This window comes from Rattus rattus, chromosome 3 (genome assembly GCF_011064425.1).
Source record: "Rattus rattus isolate New Zealand chromosome 3, Rrattus_CSIRO_v1, whole genome shotgun sequence".
Taxonomy (NCBI): domain Eukaryota; kingdom Metazoa; phylum Chordata; class Mammalia; order Rodentia; family Muridae; genus Rattus; species Rattus rattus.
Genome location: NC_046156.1, coordinates 84,030,810 through 84,038,249, shown reverse-complemented (window position 1 = coordinate 84,038,249; position 7,440 = coordinate 84,030,810).

The following is a 7,440-nucleotide window of genomic DNA, read 5'->3' as shown; positions in this document are numbered from 1 at the left end:
TTTGTTTTATCCAGCTATATGTGTTCCCTTGTGACTTATTCAGAATTTTATTACACCAACTTTCTTTTTTTAAATACTGTTATTTTTACTTTTTTTATTGGATATTTTATGTATTTACATTTCAAATGTTATCCCCTTTCTCCCTTCTCCCATACTTCTTTGAAAATTCAATTTATATATATATATTTATTTATTTATTTATTTATTTATTGTATTAACTAGAGTATTTCTTATTTACATTTCGAATGTTATTCCCTTTCCCGGTTTCCAGGCAAACATCCCCCTAACCCCCCTCCCCTTCTTTATGGGTGTTCCCCTCCCCACCCTCCCGCCATTTCCGCCCTCCCCCCAAAAATCACGTTCACTGGGGGTTCAGTCTTAGCATGACCAAGGGCTTCCCCTTCCACTGGTGATCTTACTAGGATATTCATTGCTACCTATGAGGTCAGAGTCCAGGGTCAGTCCATGTATAGTCTCTGGGGAGTGGCTTAGTCCCTGGAAGCTCTGGTTGCTTGGCATTGTTGTACATATGGGGGGGGGTCTGGAGCACCTTCAAGCTCTTCCAGTCCTTTCTCTGATTCCTTCAACGGGGGGCCCGTTCTCACTTCAGTGGTTTGCTGCTGGCATTTGCCTATGTATTTGCTGTTTTCTGGCTGTGTCTCACAGGAGAGATCTACATCCGGTTCCTGTCGGCCTGCACTTCTTTGCTTCATCCATCTTGTCTAATTGGGTGGCTGTATATGTATGGGCCACATGTGGGGCAGGCTCTGAATGGGTGTTTCTTCTGTCTCTGTTTTAATCTTTGCCTCTCTCTTCCCTGCCAAGGATATTCTTATTCCCCCTTTTAAAGAAGGAGTGAAGCATTCACATTTTGATCATCCGTCTTGAGTTTCATGTGTTCTAGGCATCTAGGGTAATTCAAGCATTTGGGCTAATATCCACTTATCAATGAGTGCATACCATGTGTGTTTTTCTGTAATTGGGTTACCTAACTCAGGATGATATTTTCCAACCATTTGTCTATGAATTTCATAAAGGTATTGTTTTTGATAGCTGAGTAATATTCCATTGTGTAGATGTACCACATTTTCTGTATCCATTCCTCTGTTGAAGGGCATCTGGGTTCTTTCCAGCTTCTGGCTATTATAAATAATATGGCTGCTATGAACATAGTGGAGCACGTGTCTTTTTATATGTTGGAGCATCTTGTGGGTATATGCCAAACAGAGGTATAGCTGAATCCTCAGGTAGTTCAATGTCCATTTTTCTAAGGAACCTCCAGACTGATTTCCAGAATGGTTTTACCAGTCTGCAATCCCACCAACAATGGAGGAGTGTTCCTCTTTCTCTGCATCCTCGCCAGCATTTGCTGTCACCTGAGTTTTTGATCTTAGCCATTCTGACTGGTGTGAGGTGAAATCTCAGGGTTGTTTTGATTTGCATTTCCCTGATGACTAAAGATGTTGAACATTTCTTTAGGTGTTTCTCAGCCATTCGGCATTCCTCAGCTGTGAATTCTTTGTTTAGTTCTGAACCCCATATTTTAATAGGGTTATTTGTCTTCCTGCGGTCTAATTTCTTGAGTTCTTTGTATATTTTGGATATAAGGCCTCTATCTGTTGTAGGATTGGTAAAGATCTTTTCCCAATCTGTTGGTTGCCATTTTGTCCTAACCACAGTGTCCTTTTCCTTACAGAAGCTTTGCAGTTTTATGAGATCCCATTTGTCGATTCTTGATCTTAGAGCATTAGCCATTGGTGTTTTGTTCAGGAAATTTTTTTCAGTGCCCATGTGTTCGAGATGCTGCCCTAGTTTTTCTTCTATTAGTTTGAGTGTGTCTGGTTTGATGTGGAGGTCCTTGATCCACTTGGACTTAAGCTTTGTACAGGGTGATAAGCATGGATCGATCTGCATTCTTCTACATGTTGACCTCCAGTTGAACCAGCACCATTTGCTGAAAATGCTATCTTTTTTCCATTGAATGGTTTTGGCTCCTTTGTCAAAAATCAAGTGCCCATAGTTGTGTGGGTTCATTTCTGGGTCTTCAATTCTGTTCCATTGGTCTATCTGTCTGTCTCTGTACCAATACCATGCAGTTTTTTATCACTATTGCTCTGTAATACTGCTTGAGTTCAGGGATAGTGATTCCCCCTGAAGTCCTTTTATTGTTGAGAATAATTTTAGCTATCCTGGGTTTTTGTTATTCCAGATGAATGTGCAAATTGTTCTGTCTAACTCTTTGAAGAATTGGATTGGTATTTTGATGGGGATTGCATTGAATCTGTACATCGCTTTTGGTAAAATGCCCATTTTTACTATATTAATCCTGCCAATCCATGAGCATGGGAGATCTTTCCATCTTCTGAGATCTTCTTCAATTTCTTTCTTCAGAGTCTTGAAGTTCTTATTGTACAAATCTTTTACTTCCTTGGTTAAAGTCACACCGAGGTACTTTATATTGTTTGGGTCTATTATGAAGGGTGTCGTTTCCCTAATTTCTTTCTCGGCTTGTTTCTCTTTTGTGTAGACGAAGGCTACTGATTTATTTGAGTTAATTTTATGCCCAGCCACTTTGCTGAAGTTGTTTATCAGCTTTAGTAGTTCTCTGGTGGAACTTTTGGGATCATTTAATATACTATCATATCATCTGCAAATAGTGATATTTTGACTTCTTCTTTTCCGATCTGTATCCCCTTGACCTCCTTTTGTTGTCTGATTGCTCTGGCTAGAACTTCAAGAACTATATTGAATAAGTAGGGAGAGAGTGGGCAGCCTTGTCTAGTCCCTGATTTTAGTGGGATTGCTTCAAGTTTCTCTCCATTTAGTTTAATGTTAGCAACTGGTTTGCTGTATATGGCTTTTACTATGTTTAGGTATGGGCCTTGAATTCCTATTCTTTCCAGGACTTTTATCATGAAGGGGTGTTGAATTTTGTCAAATGCTTTCTCAGCATCTAATGAAATGATCATGTGGTTTTGTTCTTTCAGTTTGTTTATATAATGGATCACGTTGATGGTTTTCCGTATATTAAACCATCCCTGCATGCCTGGGATGAAGCCTACTTGATCATGGTGGATGATTGTTTTGATGTGCTCTTGGATTCGGTTTGCCAGAATTTTATTGAGTATTTTTGCATCGATATTCATAAGGGAAATTGGTCTGAAGTTCTCTTTCTTTGTTGGGTCTTTGTGTTACACCAACTTTCATATCCCTGAACGTATTTCAGCCCAACAGTTGAATTTGTAAGAATTTTATATAATTCACTTTCCTTGAAAGACATTACTGTTGGATTATTGATTTATTACCTCAATGTTTTCGTATCTCTCATGCTTTTGCATTGAAAATTGTGACTTGGAATTTCATATTGATTAGATTATTTTTATTCACAGTTCTCTTTTTAGCAAAATTATTTCAGTGTTTAAGAGGGCTTTGTTTATCCTGGGAATGATAAATGTTTTTATATGTTGGACCAATGTTGAGGGTATTATTACTCTGATAATATGCTGCACACTAAAATATCAATTCCTTTTAGTATATGTGGGAAGAATAAAAAGGAGAATAAGAGTCATCATTAGTGTTGTGTTGATACTAAATATCTACTATTTCTTTAAGTAATCAGATGGGCTTCATTATAGGGACAGATGACATGTGCATTTAGGATCTTTTAGTAAAAGGAGTGGCATAAAAAGATGAAGGTAAAGGAATGTTATTAGGTAAGGAACTGTAAATCTTAGGAGTGTGATACTTGGAGACATGAAAAATTGGGTAACATAAGTTCTTTTGGAGAGCCCTTCAATGGGAAAATGGAAGGGAGGTAATGCAGAAAACAAGAAAATGGAGTTTATGAGCACAGAAACAGCCTCTCAAGTTACATTGGTATTAAATGTGAAGAACTCAAACTCATAGCTACAGGGACATTGAACGTAGGTTAGCCCAATTCTTCGTTGCAACCTCAACTAGAAATGTTCTTTCCTGAGATATCAGATGAAAGTCACACATATGGCTCCTTAAGAATCTAGTCAGACACTCTCATCATAACTGCACTTTCTTTTACAGGTTGGTTTTTGGTTGCTCTCACCTAAGCATTAGGTCAAGCTTATCAGCCATACATGTTTGTTATACCTCTGTGTAGCCCTTCAACTCTGTATGAATGCTGCCTCTGCAGATGGACTTCTTTGCAAAACTGAAAATAGCTTAGAATATTCATTTAAGTTTTTCTCTAGTCTTTGTGTTCTAAAGGTATCTGGTGATTTTTTTTTTCTTCACTTCTATTTATAGATATTCTCCTGCCCAGGTTTGAGGATATAATCCTATAAAATTTGCTCAAAGACAGTCCAAGGTGCCCATAGTCAAAGCTGTAGTGTTACCAAGCTGCTGGCTAAGCCATAATATTTTCAGTGGCATTTCCTGAGTGTTCTGTTCTTCCTAGGATAACGTCAATGTTCCCAAAGAGTACAGGGAAAGTTTTCCCAGTGCTGTTTCTCTTCACCCTTCACACTTACATAATTTTTGTCTGTTTTTTCCTCTTTGTTTTATGTTTAAAGTATTTGTTAAAGGGTACTGTGCTGACCTCATAAGACTGTCTGTTTTAATATGCTTACATGTCTTGCTTTCATATGAAAAGTAGAGTTCCATAAGCTACCCAGTTCCTCTGGAACAGATTATGTATTTCCCTTAAGTCTTGTATACAATTTAATATTCTACTTTGTTATTAAACTATGGATTTTTAGCAATCCCTGCCCATTTTGACAGCAGTTATTCAGCTTACCATAGTTTACTTTCTTGATATGGTATCAAATAATACCTTTATTTTTCTACCTTTTCTAATAAAAACAAATTTAAAATATTTAAAATATTTGACAATGGTATCCAAAAATGCAGAATGTGATTAAACCATATAAATTAATCTTGTAAAGGAAATAAAAGAAAACATTATTTTGAAAATGGAGTAGTTTACAAAAATTAATTGCACAGACATTCTATTTCTTAGTTATTAAAGTTCTCCATAGGGTTATTTGACTGTTCAACAAATATAACTGGGATTGAACTAGGAAAAGGGATGAGAAATGGCAGGCATCAGATTTTTTACCTGCTCTGGCTTAAAGTTCCAAAGGATTGAGTGCAAGCTATTTCAAGTCTGTTCTTTGGCTATGATCAATGCCCTCAAGTCACTTTGGGGCAAACAGGTTCATTTTGCTTTGACTTTCATGTCACAGTTGATCAGTGAGTGAGATCACAGTAGAAACTCAAGCAGCAGCTACAATAGTTACCATTTTATCATTTACTGGCAGCCTTATACTCCAAACTTTTATCTTACATAGACTTCTCTTTTCTATTTAGTAATACTATCCACAGTGGGCTGGGACTCCCTACGCCAATTACTACCCAAGACAATGAGTGTCCCACAGACAGGCTTACAGTATAATCTGACCTAGGCAGCTCCTCAGTTGAGACTTCTCCTCTATGCTATGTTAAATGAATGATGAAGGAAAATCAGGACACAGAGTCATCAACATGAACTCATGATGAATTTGATAAATATCAATTAGTGATAAAACACTTATGTATACGCATTGTCTTAGTCTCCTTTCCATTTCTGTGATGAAATAGCCTAACAAATCCAGGTAAGGGGTAAGGTTTTTACATGGCTCACATTTCCATTTTATACCTAAGCGTGGCAGGGAATTACAGCAGCAGGAGCTTTAAGGAGCTATAAGCTTTGCCTCTGCAGTATGTAAATGAAAAGTCCTTGTAATCAGTGATCAGCTTCCTCTTCCTTTCTTTTCCTTAAGACCATGGCCCCAACTTAATAGGAAGAATCTGTCTATGAAGGGGACACCAGATACTGCCTAGCAGCCAACTCAAATTGCTTACCTACAGAGAGAGAGAGAGAGAGAGAGAGAGAGAGAGAGAGAGAGACAGACAGACAGAGACAGACAGAGACAGACAGAGACAGACAGAGACAGAGAGACAGAGAGACAGAGAGAGACAGAGAGACAGAGAGAGACACAGAGAGAGTCAGAGAGAGAGAAAGCAAAAGAGCATGTCATTCATTTTCAGCTGAAGTTAGAAATACCAGGACATCAACACAATTTGCATTCACTTATTAGTTTCAGAAGTCACACTACAATAAAATAAAGCCAAGGTTCATTGAAGAAATGGTCAGATGTATAATGGGAGGAGAAAATATACAAACAGAGCCAGTGACATCTTAGCATTAAAACAATACAGATATGATTAAAACTTAAAGGACTGGGGATATAGCTTAGGGTACAACACTGAACACTTGGCAAGCAAGAAGCATGCCCTGAACTTGATTAAAAGTAGTGGGGAGGGGGCATGTAAAAAGCAAAAAGAATTGTGAAATATTAAAAAAGAAACATTAATCAGTAGACACGGTACAGATTTTCAACATCATTTTTAACACTGTTCATGACCACATCTTGATATTAACATATGATTAAATGAATGAGTGTGTGAATAGAGAAAGAAATTTATGATGAAATTTATGCTTTATGGTACAGAAATTTTATTTTAAAAATCTTCTATGATATACTCTAGGAGGTTAAGAAGATTACCTAGTTCTTATGCATGAGATCTTCAATGTATAAAGTTGGAAATGGAACATAGAAGAAGCTGACAAACAGTTTCTTGCATAGTGATAACTCTTGTCATAAATACTTGTTTTCAACCTATGATAGATTAAAGCATAGCTGCTTTTCAGGGTTTATGTATTTGTTATGTGTATGGGTGTTTTGCCTGAATATATGTCTGCATAGGTCATATATGAAGTATCCTCAGAGGCCAGAAGAAGGTATTGGATTTACTGATCTGGACCTACAGCTAATTTTTGAAGGTTGCGAACTACTATGAAGGTTTAAGCTGTGTCTCCATTCCCTAAGCATCATACCTTGAAAATAACAGTTCACTATGAAAAACCAAATAAGTAAACTTACCTTCAAAGGAGATTTGAACTCTGTCATATATTTTTTCAAAAGAAATTATGGAATCTGAGGGTGATATAGAAGTATACCTCCGATATTAAAAGTAACTGCCATTTCAGAATCTTTTCATGTGTTTACTTTTCACTTTTCACTTTATACTTACTCACTGCCCTCCTCCAGGTCACCCCCTTCCACAACACTTCCTCCATTATTCTTTCCCCTTCTCCTCTGAGCATGTAGGAGCCCCAAGGTATACCCCTACCTTGGCACATCAAGTCTCTGCAAGGCTAGGCACTTCACAATTCTAGCATAGAAGCACTATAAATAAAGTAATCAGTATTGAGCAAAAGTTTTGATCCTTTATCTCCTGAGCCTAAAAACAATCCTAGGGCTTCTGGACATTATCTGTAATTGAGAAGAATCTGTGTGACTGAGCCAATGGCATCCCAGCATATGACAATTTGACCGATACTGAGAAATATTTATTTTTCTTCTA